Below are 21,780 nucleotides of genomic sequence, written 5' to 3' on the forward strand. Positions count from 1 at the left end.
ATTATTTTAGTTTTTCTGGTGTTTCTATTAACAGGATCTACACAACCAAGGGAATATAGGCACAATTAGTTTATAAATTATAAGGCACAGTTAGCCTATTTCAAATTATATATATATATATATATATATATATATATATATATTATATATATATATATATATATATATATATATATATATATATATATATATATATATATATATACATACACACACACATTTAGCATTCTCTATAGTTTTGTTACCTTGTTGAAGTCAGCAGGATATGGAAAGAGGGCCTTCAGAATGATGACATTTATTTTCCTGATTGAATATTTTTATTCATTTTCGTAAATATCTGATAGTCTAACATCTGTCAAGACCGTTCTTTCTATCAGATCTGTCTATCGTGCTTTCGTTCTATCTCTCATTCTGTCACTGTATCTTTCTGTCTGGCTCTTAGGTAACCTGTTTCTGGTAAGCGTGTATAGTGTCCTCGTTTATATATTCCCGCCCAGCGTGTTTGTGAGGAGCTGCCCTGTGGCTCTGTTCATTCTGCACTGGCTGCTGTCAGCACGCAGAGTCTGAACGGCGAGGCGTAACGCTGTTACTCCACAAAACCGTGTGTTGATACCCTAGACATGAAACTATCGCAATGGATATCGGACTGTCCTAAAAGCCCAGATGACAAGCCTTAACCCGGAGCGAAACGGTATGTGTTTGTTGATCTATCGAGTGTTTTACCGCTCATGAATACTTGCCCCGTACATTTAAGTAGAAGTTACGCGTGGTTGTCAAATAAAATGTCTTCGTGACTTAAAGGGAAGGGCTGAAGTTCAAACAGACTTTATTATCGAAGTTGGGCGTTGAGGAAAGTCACGGTCGGCTGTTTTTGAGACGATATCAGACAGTGTTTTGAGTTTCATACATGTGTTGTGATTGTGGAGTGATTTACCGCATCGCCTGTGTATTAAACTCACGCGCGCAGTAAACTGACTGCTGTGCACGCCTGCTTTTATTTGTATTCAGCACACATTCAATTACGATTGTTTGTAGGTTCACTTTTGTACTATGTGATGTCTGTCACTTTCACTTGACTAATGTGTTAATAATTTACCAGAGTGACAGAATTTTTAGCTTCCTTGTTACATTTCTTAAGAGTTATAAGATCTAGAACTGTAAGATGAATGTGTAGCATTCGTTTCCCCCCTCAAGCTACATAAATTGAATACAAGTTATGAACAGTTTAATAGTTTGCTTTTGGCTGGAAGGGATAAGCATTTGCTTTCAGACTGTTCACCTAAATGCTTAGTTTGGCTGAGGTGCTGTTAACTCATTCTTGAGCAGTAGGAACTGGCACTTCACGTATGTCCAGTGCATCTCGGAAAGATCAGATCTCTGTCATGCTGTCTTTATAAATATCCCGGTGGGGTCTCTCTGCTGTGGGTGTAATTGGGCATCCCGCCTGCACTAAATGCATGTCCGTCCTGCTCGAATGCAACCTTGAGCTGTGCTCTGTTCTTTGTCACTAGCCTGAAAACTTGACAGATACTGAGATGGCTGGGCAGTCTCGGGATCGTTTCCTCGCTAATTAGCCCAAAATAGATCTGGATCACAGCTATGCGCTCCCTTGCATTAATCACTTCCTGAGTGCCGGAATTGATCGTTCTGGGTCAATCGCAGCCTGTTGTCCTAACACAGTATTTTTTCCTCCTTCACAAGACTTAGTTATTCAGTGGCACAATATGCAGAAAATACGCTTCCTAACTGGCATCCTGATATTGAATGCATTTGGCACCTGATTTGATTCCTCTCCTCATATCCAGCCGCTCCGGGACTGCAGGGGTCTGGTTGGCTGCCAACGAGCCACAGTGGCGTGCATTGGTGAGGTTTTGGTCAGCTGTGGTTTTCGGCTCTTCCCGTTGTATCCCATCCCCACTGCTTGCTATTGACCAAAGCTCATTAAACTCCACATGAAGGCCAGAGCTGAACCACTGACCCCTACAATGATGCTTTTTTGGGCACCTCCTACAGTATATGTGTGTGGTCCTGCACAGAAGTCTGTCCTTAGTCCCACAAGGCTGCTTGTATATAGACAAATATAATTTGAAGTGACACATCATAGATAACGATTGATCACATGGGATTTGATTGTAAATATATACTGGTCAAAAGTTTTAAATAATTTAGTTTTTTATGTTTTGAAAATATGCTTACCAAAGCTGTGTTTATTTGATTAAAAATATGGTGAAGAATATTAGAAGAACTGGTTTAACCTATTTAATATATTTTAAAATGTTATTTATTCCTGAGCTAAATTTTCAGTAGCCATTACTCCAGTCTTCAGTGTCACAACTGTTTTAGTAGAATATACTACAGGAAATTTAGTCTGTTTCATTTTGTATGGTGTATGGTGACAAATGATGTTTAAAACGTCATTTGAAGGCTTTGAAATGGACCCAATCATAGATATTATGCAGTGCATCCTGAGCAAGCATGCAGAATTGCGCTTACTCTCGAAGGCTTGCACGTAGCAATTTTCAAGGTATGTAATTATCTTGCTTGCATAGTCAATCTGCTTCCTCTCATTTTTGTTTTTAGTAAAGCAATGCAAACCTCGTAATTTTTAGAAACATTCACTGGGCCGTACAGTCTATTTCTGGGTTTTACTACTTGCATTTATGCACTTTGTTTAAGAGCTCAAATTATGCAAGGTTTTAAGTAGAGGGAGGTCAGGACTGCTAGATCTGTGAAGGTCTTTTTGGATGTAAACAGCTTTGGCCACAGAGTGCCTCAGAAGTAAACTGTCACAGAAGGAGAGCTCTGCTATATGCTTGCATGCAGTAGGTATAAATGGTTGTCCCATCATGTAAGACAGGAAGTGACAGCTGGACCTAAGTGACTTTTATGGAGGCCACACCTGGACAAGATCCTCAGGACGAGCGGACAGCACTGACCATTTTTTTTTAAACAATAGCAATATTTAAGATAATATTTAAGATAAGATAATATTTAGATGCATTGTTTGAGTTATTTTTCCATTGTTAATAGGTGACATTGCTCATATTGCTCATTCATTATTTTTTCCAACCACTATCATAAACCACTGCATACCCGCTCCATTATGAGCATGACATCTGTAATGACATGTTAGGATTACAACACGGCTTGTGTTTATAAACCAGAATGGCTTGGTAAGCACAGCATGTTTGCTTCAATGAAAGAGACCATGTCAGGTTCATCTTTTCTGTGAGCTTCTCTCAGCATAAACCCCTCATTGTATGTGCATTGTATGCTAATTAAAATGGATCACCTCTAGAAGGTTTTAATGTCGATAATGGCTGCAATTTCAAAGTGCAGCATTAAGAAAACCCTCAGGCAACTAGTCAAGTCTCCATCAAGACTCTTCATTTGCTCTCTTCACCTGTTTACTTCCATTCAGAGGGCTAGTATTTCCGTGCCACAGCCATTAGAGACTATATTCAGAAAACGAGCGTTCCTCCAGGGCACGGCTTCCCAAGAAAGCTCCTGATTCTGAATATAGTTCAATTTAGATGCAAAAAAGCTCTAGCTGTGTGAGGCCCTGCTCCTTTTGCTGTTATTTCCATACAGCACAGACAAAACACTGCTGTCTGTGCCCTGAATAAAACTAGCGGCTCGTGACTCGAGTGTGTGCGCAGCACATACTCGCTGCTATTGGAGATCTGAAGCTTGCAGAATAAGATGTGACAGCTTTGTGGTGATGCCCGGTGGAATTGTGGGGTTATGATCAAAATCTTTCGGAAACCATAACAACTGATCTTAGCAAGGCTCAAACATTATTGCAGTTTCTGTTGAGATCTGGCCATTTGTAGTGTTGAATCTAGGTAGAGTGTGGCAGACGGGGATTTGGGAATGTATTCCCTGTTGGAAAGGGAGTGTTTCTCAGGGTCAAGGTCCTTTTCCCACAGTTCTTTGGAGACTTGTGTCTTTTCACAGATGCATGTGGCGCCATGCAGAAGAGAGAAAAATGCTGGTGAAGTTTGTGTACTGGTTGGTCAGAGGGCAGAGTGTTTAGGTTGGAGTTTTTCCATCATTCCGACTTCTGCAAGGGAGGCTGAAAGACCCACTTGAGAAAATGCACAGTTTGGTGTGATCGTCAGTGAATCATGTTTTACACACATTGTATGATAGTACCAGTGATAGTAACCACACAATACAGAAGTAAACAAAACATTTTACACAAGTCCATTTAGTGTTTTTTGAATCGTATTAGCCAAGTTTTAAGCTGTGTTACAACAGTATGATCTATTCATTATTTATGGCCCTTTTATTTAGGATGTACTCACTTAAGTTTTTTTTGGCACATGCACATTCCTTAGCTGCTTTTGCAGGATGTGGAAACTCCCGCTCATAACTCATATTGGGCCTTATCTATTCAATCTGATGTGGTGTGGAAAGTGTGAGTGCAGAGTTTCACAGCAAGCATTCGGATTGCATGGCAGGTGAGGGAAAAATCTGAAAACTGCTCACTGCAACTTATTTAAAACTCAGGCATTGCCATAGTAACTGCTTATCTGTTCAAACCCAGCGAACATCTATAAGTGGAGAGCGGTTTTCCTGTGATTCACATGATCCTTTTGAGGTAATGCAGGATGCTCAACCTGAAATGCGCATGCCGCAGGTTTACGTGCAGCTAATGAGCAGGTGAGTCTTTCATACTGAGAGGAGGCTTTCATGAACTGTAATAGATATAATCTGAGCTGACGAATGATGGACATCTATTTGGTGCTGCAGAATTTTATGACTAATGACAGTCTGTCTAGATTACTTAGTTAGCTTGATTACTGTTATGTACAAATCAGTACAAGGCTAAGCTCCTGTCTCTTGTGGACATTTTGGCTGGTTTAGTAAGTTGCTGACATATCTAATTATTTTAGCTCTGCTGCAAAATCAAGCCATCATGGGTGCACAACTGATGTGAAGCCTGTGCCGAAAGTAGGCCTCCTAAAATAACTTTGGACCAAATTTTAAGGCAGCGTTGCATATATTCCTCATGAAGAAGTCATGGAGGCAAACTGAGTACAAAATAAATCTAAGGTTGAATCTGAAATGGCTTACTTCTCTACTATAGAGTAAGTCAGAAACAGTATGTGAAAAGAGTAGCTTGTCTGATTACTCAGTATTCATAAAAGAGTAAACTACTCAGTAAAGCAACGTATCTGATGCTGGCAGGTCACATGAATTATGACAAATGTAGTACATACAGATTACATTTATACTACGCACATTCATACTATAGAACATCTGCTTTTTTAATGGTTGTGAAGTAATTAACTATTTTAAAGGGGACTTCTGAAAGAGTGACATTTTGAACCAGCCGTTTGTAGTGGTGTCTGAAACCATAGTGGACATTGTTGAGTAAAGTTGTTCAGTCCCATAATGGATTGCAGTAACAAGTATATGACAGATGTACACTCAATGGCAAGTCTCAAAAGAATACTTGCGTACAGAATGAATGAATTCCTGCATCTCAGCAGAAGATAGCATCCGCAGGCCTTCTGCCACACTTAATGTTTGAATGCACTCACTCTTTTTCGTTCACTTTTTTCAAGTGTATTGTGCTAGTGGAGGAATGTAGGGAGGAATGAATGAGGTTATAAGGAGAGATTTCTGATACAGCTTAAGATGGCAGAATAGCAAATTAACATTCTAATAAACAAATTATTTTACCCAATATTTGTATGTTCTGTTTTTTTATGCTTATGACATCACACAGATTCCAGAAAGGAACATGCTTTGAAATGGCAGGTTGGTAATTAGCTTAGGAACATGTTTATACAGAAATTTCAAACAGAATAAACATAATAGATGACATAATGGAATCAGAATTGTCTTATCTTGTCTCTTGTGATGGTACAGGCTTACTCAATCGTCAATCAGAAAGTGGAGATCATTGTTTTGCCAGTGTAGTTTCAGAGCTGAATTATCCCTCATGCTGCGATCAAGATGCACAATGAGGTGGGTGGCCGTTTCCACAAGGCCATGCCACTAACTCATGTTTGATGCAAATGACAAAACTGTCCTTTGAAACTCAGAAATGTGTATTCCTTTCATTGACTTCCACAGTAATCTAATCCTCAGCCTGGTTTCGTTCTAAAACAATACCAAACTAGGGCTTGTGGCATGTTTACAGGGTTCCCAGCGACAGGTCTTTCTCATAAAGGCTACATTATGCACATTTCTGGAGAGGAGCCCATTGCCTGAGCTCCTTCACACTCACAGCGGGACGTGTTTCCTCGGGGCAGCTCTGGTGTCATTGCATGGGCCTATAGCATGTGGAATGCAGCAGGATGAGTAAATGTCCGTGTGCCGAGTGGCCAATCACTGTCCGCTGCTCTAACACTGCGCTCTTTTGTATGCTGTACTTGGGCATGGAGGCAAAGACATTCTTCCAGTGCCAGGAGCGCTGCCAAGAGTTCCACAGGAAAATTAGAAAGGAAGGAGGGCAAAACTGAGAGAGAACGAGAACAAAGCTATTGTGTGGCTTTGGTTACATGCCTCTCTTATTGCTCTACTTGAATGGCAGAGAACCTTGTAGTTTTTTTTTTTATTTATAAGGCCATGTTAAATGTTTTATGGAAGGCGTTGCCTCTAACAGTGGGAATCATTCTCCTCTGGCACAATCCTGTTGTGGGTATAGGATGCTAAATTGGGATTTTTGAACTTTACATTGACTATGAGAACTGATAGAATGCCAGTAAATGTTTCTTTCTTTTTATATTATGGAAAAAGCTGCACTAGGTTGATTCCATGTGAACAGAAAGCATGTGGAATAGTAATATCAGAGAGTTGCCGCCCCATTTCCTTGTTTATTTTCTTTCTGAGCGTCATCACCAGTGAAGAACACAATGACTGGTGGATACTAAAGCTATTTAGCACATGCAAGAGGTTGCAGGGTTTTTTATAGTTAACTGAAACTAAACCTATTACAAATTGAACTTGAAATACTACTAGGGGTTTGTTTTCTGTAGAGTATGACCTCCTTCTATCATCTCGTTGGCGACAATACTTTAGATTATGCTTGGACTAGAAGGAAACAAACCTTATAGGATTCATAAATCATTTGTTGTTTTCTCTGTCCATCCCCAAAGCGCCTAATTGGTTTGCCAGGAAAGCGGTGAAGATGTGAAATTGTTGTTGCTTAGAGCCTTCCAGCAGCTGTGGAACGGACAGGGGTCGTAACAGTCGCCCCTCCTTATCATGTCAATGGGAAAGTGCTCTCCATGCATTCGTTTGCTCTTTCTTCACCCTAATGGCTCCGCTGCTCTGTGGGGGGAACAGAAATCATAAATCAGATCTGTCCTTAGGGGAAAGTGAGAGGACAGAAAACAAGCATGAAAACTTTCATCACGTTCCATAAATGCGGGTCATGGAGGCTGCTGGTGTTGTTTATGAATGCTACCTCCCTCAGACACTGATGGGCCTGATACCAGGATGGCTTTTAGTCAGTTGTGGTTTATTGATTGCTGGATAAGAGTGAATGTTAGCTCATAGACTGAGGCCGTGCTGAGGTGGTCCGTGGGTGTTGAGATGGAGCTCAGGGTGGCTGTTATCCATTCTGCCTTGCAGGCTGGTACGCACAATTCCAGTGCATGTACACCCAGTAATGACACCCCTGTGGACCGTAGAAGAGCCACATAGACAGACGAGTGAAACGAGGAAAACAATAAGCATGTGTAGCCTAGCACTGGCATTTCTGTCTCATTTCTCAGACATTTCTGGGAAAGTAATAATCAGGTTAAACATTACAAATGTCATTGCCATGAGGCCTTCAGCATACAGTCTTTCATCAGTCTTCTAGAAATCAACAGCCAAATTAACATTTATAATGTTAAATGTTAATGCAGTAAATGTTAATTTGGCTGTTGATTTCTAGATTTGTGTATTTTGCTTATTTAGATTTAAATTTAGGATGAAAGAGTTTATGCTGAAGGCCTCATGGATAGTTTATCAGATGAATATATAGCTTAATATGGAAGACAAGTTCACATTTTTGCCCAAAACAGCTATTTATAAAAATCATTGGGGATCAGCTATACCCAGAGGACTGCTGTTGAATGTTAATGTGTTTTTCTGTGAAAGTTAATGCTTCAGACATTAATGGTTATTGTTTATGTAAAAAAAAGACTAACAATAATACTAATAATGTGCTCCTGTAGCTCAAGTGGTAGAGCATTGTGTTACGAAATGCAAGGTTGGGGGTTCGATTCCCCGGGAACACACGATAGGTAAAAATTGATAGCCTGAATGCACTGTAAGTCGCTTTGGATAAAAGCGTCTGCTAAATGCATAAATTTAATTTAATTTAATTTAATTTAATAAAATAATACTAATAGTTCTGATATGGCTTATGAATATTAATCATGTTGTCTGCGTTCGCTCAAACTGATTTGCTAATATCAAAAGGTGGACAGTGACTGGTGAGTGTTAGTGAATGAGATTTCCACTTGTAAAGTTCCGCCCACTACTGAAGAAGCTATTTATTCTTCTAGGAATACTAAAATAATGAATAATTCTAAACAAACTTCATCATTTTGACAGGTAACAACACAAAAAAATAGAATTTACATGTAGCTCATCAATTCTGCATGATACTTGATTTGCATATGTTTGTGTTTTGACTATTTAGATGCATATAATTTAAAATTTAGGATGAAAGGCTTTATGCAGCAGGCCACTTTCTCAGATGAATATCTAGCTTTATATAGAATAGAAGTTTAAATTTTTGCCCAAAACAGCTATTTATAAAAGTCATAGGGGATCAGCTATACTCAGAGGACAGCTGTTGAATGCTGATGCGTTTCCTGTAAAAGTCAATGCTATGTTTTCTTGAAATGTAAATGCAAAATATAACCTCATTACTGTGAGACTACTAAGCTGACGTTTGTTTGCCTGCAGGCAATAAACTTTGAGCTCAGGCTTATTCTTTGGAAAGATCTTAATGATTGTTCCTTGGAAAACGCCCTGATAGTGGGTGGGGTCCTGAGTAAGGAACACACTGTTACATAGTGAAGGTTGCAACATGTCGATATGACTGTAATATCAATGCTTGGCTGCTAATGTGGGGAAAGTGCAATGCTAAACATGCCCGATTTCAAATATAAGGTCATGTTTATGATACCTTGTGCTATCAAAGCCTATAGGGCTTTTGTGCATATTACATTATTTAAAATGTGCATTGTTTAAAAGACCTTGGGGCTAAATGTGGCCAAATCTGATTAGTACTTAGCTGCTTGTGTTCTTATTTTCACCCTATTTATTCTGGTGCATTGCTAAAACACAATGACACACTTCCTTCAGGCTGCGTTTAAGTAGTTTCCATGGCTACAAACGCTCTTGCAGCTGGATGGGCAAAATGAGCAGAGAGCATGGACATTGATGTACTCTCAAACACCCCTCCTTCACTCTTTCTCCGCTCTCTCCCTAAAGGTCTTTTTTGGCACTATAGGGAGGAATTTTTGGGAGTTTTATGCTGCATTTAAGAGTAGAGGAAATTTGATTGCACAGATGTTGCACCCCAGCACAGGTGTGGCCTAACTGGAGCGCACTGGAGGAGCTGAATTGAAAAGATGAACAGATAAAAACACATCTACGGGCATAGGGAGCGATTGAGAGCCAGGTAGAGATGTTGGGTTACTGAGAAGATCTAAGATGGGAGATTCCCAGGTGAAGCTTTGGTCGGAAAGCCTTTGGTAAATACATCAAGAGCCTGTCAGGTTCTTTTAACAACGTAAGGTATGTATTCACTCTACTTTTCATCTTTACACCAAAGAATTGTCATGAAACTACAGAGACATTCTTTTAGCTGCAGTTAATAAGAAACACTTGAGGATGAGATTTGGATGTGAAGAGAGAAGAACAAAGTAACAACGGAGAGCCTGTGGGTTGAAATGTGAAGCTTTAAGGAAAAAGATAAAGAAAAGCTTTATGTGTGTAAGACTGACCTACTGTATTCTTTTAGTAGCCATTTTAAAATGAAAGTTTTGTCGTAATTTACCTTTATTTTGTTCTAAGCTCATTATTTCTTATGTAAGATACGAAAGGAGATATTTTAATATAAATTGTTCAAAGAATCTCTGAGCTCTGGATTTCTGTGTTATTTCATACAATGAAGGCCTTATGTGACCATAAAGGATCCCACGATGAAAGAAAACCTGAAGAAAGAAAGGAGATTTTATTTTTTACATTGTTCAGTTTTTTTTTTTTTGGCCTGGAAAGAACTTGGAAAACAGTAAAATCATGAAGTCATGTAAATGTTTGTAAACTACAAAATTTGATCATTTTTTTTTTTATCACAAATGACTGGAAAGATAATGGAAATATTCACTGAAACATTGATATTCACTGGTCAGAAGAGGGGTAACCTGGGGCCTTGAGCAAACTCCATAAAGGACAATTTTGCAATATATAAAGATAGTCAATGTGACTCATTCTGTTATGTGTCTGTCTGATGCTGCAATGATTTATTTCACTTCAGACATCTAAATATGCAGAGTTTGTCATAAATTCACACCCAGTCTTTAAATTGAATGATACAGTCAGTCCTCATGCGGTTCCTCCCTGGGTGGGTCACTAATGGCTGTAAATTGTAATTGTTTTGTAACCATATTTTCAGGACGTTGAAGGAGCTTACCTGTAGGAGCTTGTGATGAAGGGTGTAAAAGGGATTGGGCCTCATGCTTCTTTTGTTCATTATTGAACATGGCAGATGATTGAGTCTCAAACTGTTGAGATGACCTGTTTGAGAGTCAAGCTTGTCATGAACAACAACAATAAAAGGAATCTGCATTTGTTTTTCTCTGATGTTTGGACAAGTTTTTTGCAAGTGTTGTTGTTAGCTATTATAGCATATGTATCTGCCAAACTAGGTCATATCACACAGAGTTTAAAATGGGAAAGGGTTATATTTGCATCTTTACCTTGAGGTCAGGTCAACACTGAGCTCATCTGAAGGTTTCCAAAAATACAGACCTGAAATTAGCCCAACCTCTGTGACGTTACAAGTTCAGTAGCTGCTTGGATAGATTGTTTATCAGAAACGTGAATCTTATGAAAACAGTTAAGAAGCAGTATGGGTTATAGTTCACCCACAGATCAAAGAAATTATATATTGTTTAAAGATTAAGTCTATTTTCAGAAGTTAGGTCTAGACAATTTTTTTCACTGTTTGTAAATTTCACAAGAACCCCCCGACACATTACAGTAATGAGAATTAGTAAAGTGGTGAAATGTGTTTATCAAGAACTTAATGCCACAATGCAAAAATATCTTTATTTAGTTGATTTTATTTTTCTTACAGTATGGGGATAGATGTAAGTCTGGTTAGTCAGTTAAAAGAAATAAACAAACCAAAGGGCTAAAAGCCAAGAAAAATAATCCTTCAAACTTCTGGGATTTACGCTCCTGACAAGAAGAAAATATATCATGGGTTTGCACCTACTCAATCATGATTTTTCCCCCCTCTTTGTGGCACTGAGTCAGGCGGCGAGCTGTGCTCTGTGGTTTTGCATACGTTTGTGCATTGAAACTTACTCACACTGAAACATACTAAGTTTGGGAAGTCAGTATACGCAAACAGCTAAATACATCAACGTGGCATAAGCAAGCACTTATATGTCACTCTCTAGAGTTCTGGGTATGGAGTTCTTCCAAACGCCATTGATTACATCTTTTTAGCCTATTATTGTAAACACATCCACCCAGTCTGGGTGTGCAGAAAGAATGAATGGGCAATTGTGATTTCATTTGACGTGTGTCTTAATGATGTGATGTGATTTATCCTTCAATGCTACAGTGAAGCTCTGTAATGACGGAAACGGTCATGGCAGAACCGCAGTTGAACTAATGCAACATTGCTTGACGTTTACAACTCCTCGGCTGATAGCATCTGAAATTGCTTTCTAATTACATGCCTGTTTGAAGGCGCGTTATTTGCTGAGTAAGAACGGCTGGTGAATTGAAAGATCAGATTAAAAGGGAACGCTAACACGGGAATGGGTCTAAACCATTTTTCCATCATTTTAGAAATGTTTTGCTTTAAAGTAGGCCACTAGTCTAGTGAGTACATTGCAAACTGGTTCCAGTGATTCACTTAATGCAATCAAGTGGTTAGTGTTCTGCTATTTCATACTATTGCCGTGTAACACTGCATTGTGGCCTGAATTAATCATTTTTAAGGGAAAAGTAATGTTCACACAGTCTTAAGTGTACCATTTGATTAGTTTTCTGAAAAGGAGCAGACAGACAGTGGAGGGGAAAGTTGTGCACAGTATGTCTGACTTTCATTTAAACAAAAAGCATTTTTTCTCTTGTGAAAATGTCAATGTTTGGTTGAATATTACCAGTACCTGTTGAACTGAATCAGTTTTTTCCTCTTTATTCCACAGGTAGGAATATCAATTCTCTCTGGACTGCGAGAGCTGTGTTGTGCTAGAGCTGGACTCAAAATAAACAGGTAATAAATGGAAGGAGCAGGTAGCTAAAACTACACTCTTGTGATTGTTGACAGATGGTGCTTGTTTGTTTCTCTGCCTAATGTAACTCAGAAGTATGTAGTACTTTTACTTTGAGTTCTGCAAACGTAATGCCTGGAAAAAGTTTAGCTATTACCTCTGCACCACTGAGCCCCAAAGGCACCATACCAGCCATCTGTGTCTGCTCGGATCGAGTAATCATATTTTTTTTTTTTCCTGTTTTAAAAGTTGGTGAGTGTAACATTTCTGACAAGGGGCCTTTTACATGCCATTGAGTGAACTAAAACATGCCAGTAATGACCCAGCCAATAGCTCTCACTCCATGAGGCGTCAGATGAAAAAAGAAACTCTCCAAAGACGTTGAATCACAGCCATAACCTGTAAATCAAGGCGGCTTTGTAGAAACCTCTGCGTAGTCCACTTCAGTGTAGACCATTGCTCAGAAACGCATGTGAGTCACACTTATTGCGGCGGTAAAACAACCTCACAATCTGGCCTCAGTCTCACGGGACATTCTTAAGGAGTGAGGTAAGACCGACCCAGGAAACCTCCCAGCATCTTATTCTTTGGATTATTTCTCTTTATGGGAAAATACTGTCACCACTCCCTCTTAGTGTTGTTCCCTTTAAAAGAAAAGAGCCAGACAAAGCACTGGATCAAATTTAGACTAATGTGTCTGCACACAATCCCGGAATAAATATCTATAGATAGTTATAGATAGAAATAGATATCTATAGATATATAGATGAGAGAGGGGTGGATATCTAGACAGATAGATAGTAATGGATAAATAGATTGATAGATAAGACAGACAGACAAAATATAGATGGACAGACAGACTGTGTTGTGATTTTTTTTTTTTGTGATGAACAGGAACGACCTCAGGCTTGCTGACATGTTTGATCATTTATATATTTAAATTGTGTGATTCAAAGTGGAAGTGTCTTTCCTCAGCATTTTTGCATGAGTCAGTTGGCATGTGGAAGCTTCATTATAAACAAGTATTTATTAAGCAAAGGAATCCTTTTATTGTCTTTCTTACCTTGCAAAATCAGACAGATTCTGCTTTAACTGATTTATAAATTCATTTTTGTAATGATTTATGTCGTACACGATTCATGAATCATCTGCTCTTGTCTATGAAAGCTTGTTCAAGAATTGTGACTTTATATCTCACAGTTGCAACTGTTTCCTGTAATTACAACCTTTATATCTTACAAAAACTTTATTTTTTTGTTTTAAATTGTATCCCATAATTTTGAACTCCATTATGAACAGTGAATTTCCATAATCATCAGTTATTTCCTGATCGAATGAGTCTCAGTAAAAGACAGCGACTATCAAATAATGTCAGAATGTGTCCCTTTGCAGGCTAAGAAATTACTTCACCGATTTAATGGCATGATTTTATTGCAATATGCAAATCATTTGTCATGAATCAAGGCTGACAGCCTTAACCACATGTGGAGTTGTGTTTGTCATACTGCTTTGAGCGTTCCTCTGATTTTCTAAATTGCAGGTTTGCAGCAGTGCTAGCTTTACTCGTTGAGTAGAGTCACTTGTGTTGAAATATTGAGATCATGGATCATGTGAAAACAGTGCCAGCTGAAAGACCAAACGTTTCTTTTAATGAGAGCCTGCACTGTTATTTTATAGATGTCTCTGACTTGCAGCCATAGAGCCATTTCTTAGAAAAAATTTCCAGGTGTTTTCACTCAGGCCTGTCTAGACCTCAGTCTATGTTTTTAACAAATGTAAGTCCTGAGGTCTCTGCTTTGTGTGGCTGTGTAATATATTGCACAATCATGCATGATGGAAGTAAACCCAATGTAAGGATTAAGTTTGTGAAGCTTGAGTGAAAACACAAGCATGTGGTTGGAGACTCTGACTATGTCTGTCATCTCTGATTGAGTCGAGTACGAGCATCCCGCAGTGATGTACATGAAGCACGTCTCCATGCGGCCCCATGGGACAGCAATGGTAATATTTCTACCTGAAACATAGTTGGCGGGCTACATTGTTTTTGCATTTAATGCTTTTATGTAACCATTGCTAAGGCCAATTAGCCTCATATTTGTTGCAGGGAAAATGACACATGACACAAGCCCCCATTCATTTTTATGATTATTTTGACTTTCTTCCCCATTATTGCATTCATCACCACTATTTTTAATTGATCGAGAGAATGCACATAACGGAGGTGTTTGGGGTGATGGGGGCTGTCAGACTAATAAATCACAGTCGGCACAGAGTGTGCACGTCATGCTCTGCCTCATTTCCCGTCTCCTTAAATCACTCCAAACTCCAGAACAAATATATAGTTCTCTGAGCGACTGCAGCTCTAGAAGCTCTCAGCCAGAATGTGTAGACCGACCCGCTTCTCCAGCTTTGACCAACACTCACTATTTTTGAGTCCTACTCAGTGCTGGGAAATTACTAACTAAAAGTAGCAACATTACTAACTTGACTATATTTTTAGTTGCGTGACAAAATAGCTTTCAAAACAAAATAGCTTTTCCAATAATAAACTTCATTTCCAACAGGTAGCAATGAATCATCTTGTTTAAATGTTTTTATTTTTATTATTATTTTGTGCATAGAATTGTTTTTGTGTATTTGGCTGCATATTTAGTTAAATGCTGCTGTTCATGTCTTTGACTTGTTTTTTTTTTTATTTTTGTGGCTGCACATTTAGTTAAATTATGCTGTTTATGTTTTTGACATGATTATATATATCATGTTTTTTTTCCCAAATGTATTGGTTGTATTTAGTGTAAAAGTCTCAGTTCTGTTTATTGCTTTATTTATTTAGATACATGGACAGATATATATAGTCTTAAATTATAATAGCATTTCTTTTATTGTGGCTGCATAAAATTAAATGCTGCTCTTTGACACACACACACACACACACACACACACACACACACACACACACACACACACACACACACACACACACGTATGTTTATGTATGTATGCATTCATGTGCACGGCAACTATCAAACAGACAAAAGTATTAACTCATAATATAATTATAATATGGATACAGTTTTAAGTATTATAATATATATATATATATATATATATATATATATATATATATATATATATATATATATATATATATGTATATAAATTTATAAATATATATATATGTGTATATGTGTATTTATAATATATTGTGTGTGTGTGGTATTTATTTCAAATGTATGGGTTCTGTTTGTTTGTTTTATTTATTTTTTCAGACTGACAAAGGACCTTCAATTTTTTTATTTTTTTTAAATAGCTTGTAGTGTAGCTAACCACAATTCTTGACTGTTACTTGTTTTTAAACATTTGCATGCAAATTGCAGGAATTAAAGTTTAAAGCTAAAGATACTCATTATTTAAAGAACCAACACCAGTCACTTGAATCTACTCCAACCATGCAGAACTGTAATGGCACTAACTGAAGGATTGCCAGTTCTTCGTTTGACTTTGAGGTTTGAGAAGCATCAATGCTTGGATTTACTGAAGGCAAACCACACTTCTCTGTTACAAAGTGCACTTTAAAACTGAGCTGTCTTCTCCAAGAGTGGCTTGTGACGTTAGGGAAGTGGAGCCACCCTGTCTCTGTCAGACAGCTGAGGATGGATGTGTGAAGCCTGTGCACTCTCTCCTGTATGGCGTGACCTCGGCTCTCCAGACCTGATCTGAGGATCACATGCACCAAGACAAAACTAAGAATAGATTACAAACATTTTGCCGTTGATTTAAGTAATTTCTTTAAGGGTGGAGTTGGTGGACTAAAATGGTCTGGCAGTGGTTAGTATTATCTATTTCGTCTGGTGGCTCGTGTTAGACATTAGTAGCCAAGACAATGATGTCACCGTACCAAAATTTCAGTAGTCAGTACTTTATACCAATAAAAGTAAAATTTCATCACTCTCAGATCCAGTTTTGGTTTAATTTTAGTATTTTTTTTTTTTTACGTGAAAACAAAAAATATTATATTCATTAGTTAATTAATAATGTTGTTAATTATAAGTAAATTATACAAAAAAACAACTTTGTAGCTTTCAAGTATTGTTCAAATAAGTAAACATAGCATTAAAAAGATTGAATGAAAAAAGTAATGAATTAAAAACTAAGAAATGTATGACAGGTAACAGAACAAACAGCAGATCTATTGCACTTGCACTGCAAGACTTAATGCTCACATCTATTTTGTGTATTCATTGCTATTGTTACACTGTCAAACACATTTGAATGAACCACTTATTAACATTGTGTTTAAACTTTGTTGGTTACGGCAAAACATCTTGCAAGCGTGCAAAGCTTGAGCTAAACAAACTCTGGCATTTCGAGCAGAATCTGACTTTAAAGCCTTTGATTGGCCATTGTGTTCAGGCACTCAACAAACATGTTTTTTAAGATTTGTTTTTGGCATTATATGCCTATATTTTGGAAGGACTGTAAGTAGACAGAAAGTGAAGTGGGAGAGAGAGGGAGAATGGATCAGGAATGGTCTGCGAGTTGGGATTCAAACTCAGGATGCTGAAGGGCAACGGCGTTCTGCCCACAAGGCTGTTGGCACCAACTAAATAGAAACTTTTGACACTCTACACAGGGAACATTTAAAAGCAGCTGCATATCAGCATTTCCTGATTGACTCGGTACTCTGCACTACCAGTACTGCAGAGAATTTTGTATCAATGTTTTTTTTACATTTACAATTAAAATTTACCTTTGATTTATTTTTATTTTTTGGTTCAAATGTTAGTGGTGGAGCACCCACATTGAGCTTTTTTGCCTACTGGATGTGCACACTTGGACTGATTTATTTTCATTTTAAATTTATTGGCAACTAATAGTACCTTGAGTTCAGCCTCTGATTAACACGTTTTGGATCATGTGTGATGATGGCTGATGATGAACTGTTAAAATCCATTCTGCTATACAAATAGTTGCTGAAATATGAGTAAATGATGACAGGTGAACTGTCTCTGTAACCCCAAGTTTTCTGCAATTAGTGTACTGTGAAGTAGCTAAATTTCTGATAAAATTTGTTTTGAAACATCCAATACAAGTTATAAACACAGACCTGCAGAGCTGATATTAACAGAGAATCATTATGTACTGTACCAGCCCTCTCCAATTTGGCTTTATAGTTAAAAAGCGGTTGTTCCTCATGCAAACAAGCTTGTAAAAAGAAGCTCTGCCCAATATTGTCAGTGTTAGAGAGAGGTTGGGCACACATTCCAGAAGTGTCGGGTCTCATAATAAAACATAACACCGGCTCCACATCGCAGCCCCTGTGTGAGAGCACTGTGGTCCACATATGCTGCCATTTATATGATGTTTTTCTCAATTCATTAAGACCCTCAGCACACAGCAACCAAGGGAAACCCACACAAGTATATATTTAAAAAGTGTCACACAGCACAACCTTACATGAACAGATATTTTTTCTATCACAGCTTCTTTTTGGTCAGAGATTGAGGATTCAACTTTGTTGCAAAGGGTACTTCTGTTAGACAATCTGATTAAGTATTACTTACTGTATATTTGATAATGGCTAAATGTCATGATTCCTGAATTGGCAAATTGATCACCAATTTGTGTTGATCTCATTCGTATGTTTTCATACAATCAGCTTACCCCTCAGATTTAGGGGTGGATGCTTGCTTACAATTTATTTTATTATTTAATTTATCACGTTTTTATTCAATCGAATCATACAAATTTGAAATTACTAAGTTATAAAATAGTTACTTTTCATAAGTTTATAAAAAAAATCCAGTTGTTATTGTTATTGTTAATACTGAATTAAAATAATTTTATATAAATCTGAAATAAATAAATGAATATTAGATAAAAAAATGAAACGTAAAAAAAACTTGCCTTTGCCGACTTAACTGAAAAATGTTTAAGTAATATGTAAGAAGTAATATGTAAAAAAATACAAATAAATGTAAGCTAAATAGAAATATAAAAAACAAAAAAGATAACAAAAAATTACTAAAATCGACTAAAATTAAAAAAAAAAATTGTAAAATCAAATCAAATGAAAACTGAAAATATAAAAGCCAATTCAAAATACTAATAAGTACTGTAATAGCATATAAATAATACAAAAATAAAAAATTATGAGATTAGATATTAAGTGTTTCTGAGGTCCATCCTGGATTAACTGTGGAGCTGCACATGTGTCAAGTTGTTTTGCTGACAATATAATTTGTTATGGGTGGGAAAGTACATGTATTTTCACTTATGGTGTCAAATTTTGGTACCCATGGTTTTGTCAGTGTTATCCTGCTTGCTATTTTAGCACACCCATTATCAGCCCAGCCCTTCTTCTGTCATCGTTCCTGGTTTGGTTTGCAGCGATAATTAGAAGTGCTAATGAAAGAAGTGCTTTCAGTAGTAATCATATGTGCAGCACATGGTCACCCCCCTGTCTGCCATTATCGCATTAAATGGCCAACCTCACAGCGCTATCCAGAATTCTAGATTGTATCCCATCCGAAGCAACTCTCTGCAAATACAGCTGGGGCTGCTGGAGCACTCGCGCTCAGATGGTTTATTCATTTATAGGGTGTCACCGTGGCTCTTAATGGAGCATCTTAGTATAGGACATCCTGTCCAGTATCTTTGTTTACACCATATGTCTGAGCCTTCCCAGATGTGGACTGCACTAAAAACTGAACATTCCCACATTCTGGAAACATTTTTCAACTGGATTATTCTGTTTACTGTATATAAGTATGTGTTTTTGATACTTTGACTTAAACATTACACCAATTTATGGCTGGTTCTGTCTTATTTCACCCCAGCTGTAGTGCGGTAGGGACCCTCAGAGCAAATGCAGCTGTCACGCACACCCAGCCCCGTCTCACACTCTCCCTTGCAAACAATCTGCTCATCTCCACCACAAGAGATGATTATCTGTTAATTACACCTACCAGCTTCTCAGTCATTGCGTTACAGGCAGATTAGATTAAGGCGATCGCCATAAAAATGTCATCCATCTGAAAGTCTCCTTGAAGTCTCATGATGTTTTGTTCTGTGTTTTATTTATGAAACTTTGTAAGGCATGAGCAGGGCTAATCGTATTGCTCAGGTTAGCAAAACAGACGCCGCCTTTAACTGAACCTCAGCTGTGGATCAGAAGTGAGAATCTTGTCCCTTTAAACTCATTACTCACATTTGAAACATCTGGACTAAGTGCTCCTGGTTGGCACAATAATAATTGGATTATGGAGTACGCTCCTGGCATATTCATCAGACGGCAGAAGTAAGGTAATGACTGCCGGTCTACAGAAGATGAATGGCTGTGAGACATGACATCTGTGGAAAAGTGCTAATTCACTCTTTGCAGAGATCCTCCAAGACTAGGGAGAGAAAATAAAGCAGATGTATGAGATGTCAAGGGTGACCTGTTAGTGTGTTTTACAGCAGGTGTTTCCTGGCTTCTACCAGACCCTCCTTCCTTCTGGAGCAGGACATGGGCAAGCTACTTGTGTTTTGTCTGTTATGGAAACTTACTAAGGGCAGCATCATTATTTCTATTCCTCATGAATGGGGTTAGTAGTAGAGGTGGGCGATATAGACTCAAAATTATATCTCAATATTTCAAGAATATTTGCGATAGTGATATTTATGATGATATAGAAAAAAATATATAACAACGTTTTTTTTATTTGCAATTGCAGCTGGCAGGCAGCAGCATTTATTAGTTCAAACCCAATGAAGTGCATTTTCTATCCTTTTCCAATGAGCTACTGTCATTGATGACAGACTACCTAATTTGAAGTGTAAATTAAATAAATTACCAGTTATTACCAATAAATACCAGGGAATGAAAAAAAAAAAGTTTAAATATGTCAAATAACTTGGATGCCTCCAATATTAAATGTTAAATGAATGAAATGGACACTACATGGAATAAATTATTATTTTTAAAAATTGTACACTAATACAAAACAACAATTTAATAATACTTATTTAACACTGAACATTTTTTAACATTCTAGCAGACATACCAACAAAGCACAGTTAAATTTAAAAAATTAATAAGTTAGTAAAAAATATTTTGTGGCCATTTTTGAGACCCCCTTCTTGAATCAGGCATGCAAATAAATGCAGCCTTGCTGAGCAGAAGGCAATTATTTTAAAACATTACATAACAGAAAATATTACAGATCCCAGTTTGAACACCGTGTAAATGTTATAATAAATGTATTAATAGAGCTGTTATAATTATTATCATGATTATTGTCTTTTTAATTTTATTTAACAGAACAACAGTAAAATTACAATACTAACATTTATGAAAGTTGACGGAGCTTTTATTTTGACGAAAACCAGCAGGAAGTCCTCAGTGCTTCTTTTTGTTGACAGCAGCAGATTTATAAGTTATTCTCATTACTAATTTGGGAAGATGAACATATCACATTGTCACATGCCTTGTAAAAATTCATAAAATGTGACTGAGCAACTGATAAGTAACACAGTTTCAGTGCAGATTTCCCTTGCGGTTTGGTCTTTGAACCCTGGTGCTGCAAGCTCATGCAACGCAGTTTGAACACATGCAGTTCGTGCATGTATTAGAAAACATAACGTTCTGCAGTGTATTTCATTGTTTAAGGCCATTTCGCGATTTTAATCATCATACAGTAACCAGCAACAACCACCCCTTCCTCTTCTCATCAGAGATGTGAGATGCTGTACTGAACGGTCTCTTGCTGTCGGTGCATGTAATGATTTTTGCGTCTTTCTCTGACAGTTTTAAATACTTCCACACTGTCGTCATATTTGCTGCATTAGTGCGCATCTCTATTTGATCGCGTCACGTCATTGTTCGGTACAATTTATTCAGACTTTTTGCTTAGCCGGATAATTTTGGATGCCGAACATTTGGTGCATCCCTAGTAAATACGACATTGCGTCGCTATATCATTGATATTGTGATATAACACCTTTTTTATCATGTAATAATGTATACCAGTGTTATCGTGGACGGTATGATATGGCACACTCCTAGTTAGTAGCCTTTTGGAGGAGAAGTGTGTTGTTACTTTTTTAAATGATCAGATCTTACAAATTTACTTTATGTATTAAATATATTCAATTAAAATCTAATGGTATCAGGGTCTAGTAAATTTGAACTAGTATCAGGGCCCTAAAATATTTATATTTAATTTAATATACTTAAATTATTTATTAATATATTAAAGGGGTCATGAACTGCCTTTTGTTTTTATTTTCTACTGTTCTGAGGTCCACTTATAATGTTATCAAG

At 37.5% G+C, this 21,780-nt stretch overlaps 1 protein-coding gene across 4 annotated transcripts in view; it reads left to right on the forward strand.

The window, feature by feature from the left end:
* Positions 1-538: 538 nt before the first annotated feature.
* The window catches only part of LOC109082535 (protein phosphatase 2, regulatory subunit B'', alpha), an 83,663-nt gene continuing 62,421 nt past the window's right edge, over positions 539-21,780 (forward strand). For 2 of the 4 annotated variants that reach the window (XM_042718262.1, XM_042718261.1), the window contains exons 1-2: positions 539-691; positions 12,408-12,475. The gene's annotated coding sequence lies outside the window, so the exon portion shown is untranslated. Of the gene's footprint in view, positions 692-9,369; positions 9,757-12,407; positions 12,476-21,780 lie in introns of those variants that run through there. The other 2 variants (XM_042718263.1, XM_042718264.1) reach the window with 2 other exon arrangements.

Source organism: Cyprinus carpio, chromosome B2 (assembly GCF_018340385.1).
Source record: "Cyprinus carpio isolate SPL01 chromosome B2, ASM1834038v1, whole genome shotgun sequence".
Lineage (NCBI taxonomy): Eukaryota > Metazoa > Chordata > Actinopteri > Cypriniformes > Cyprinidae > Cyprinus > Cyprinus carpio.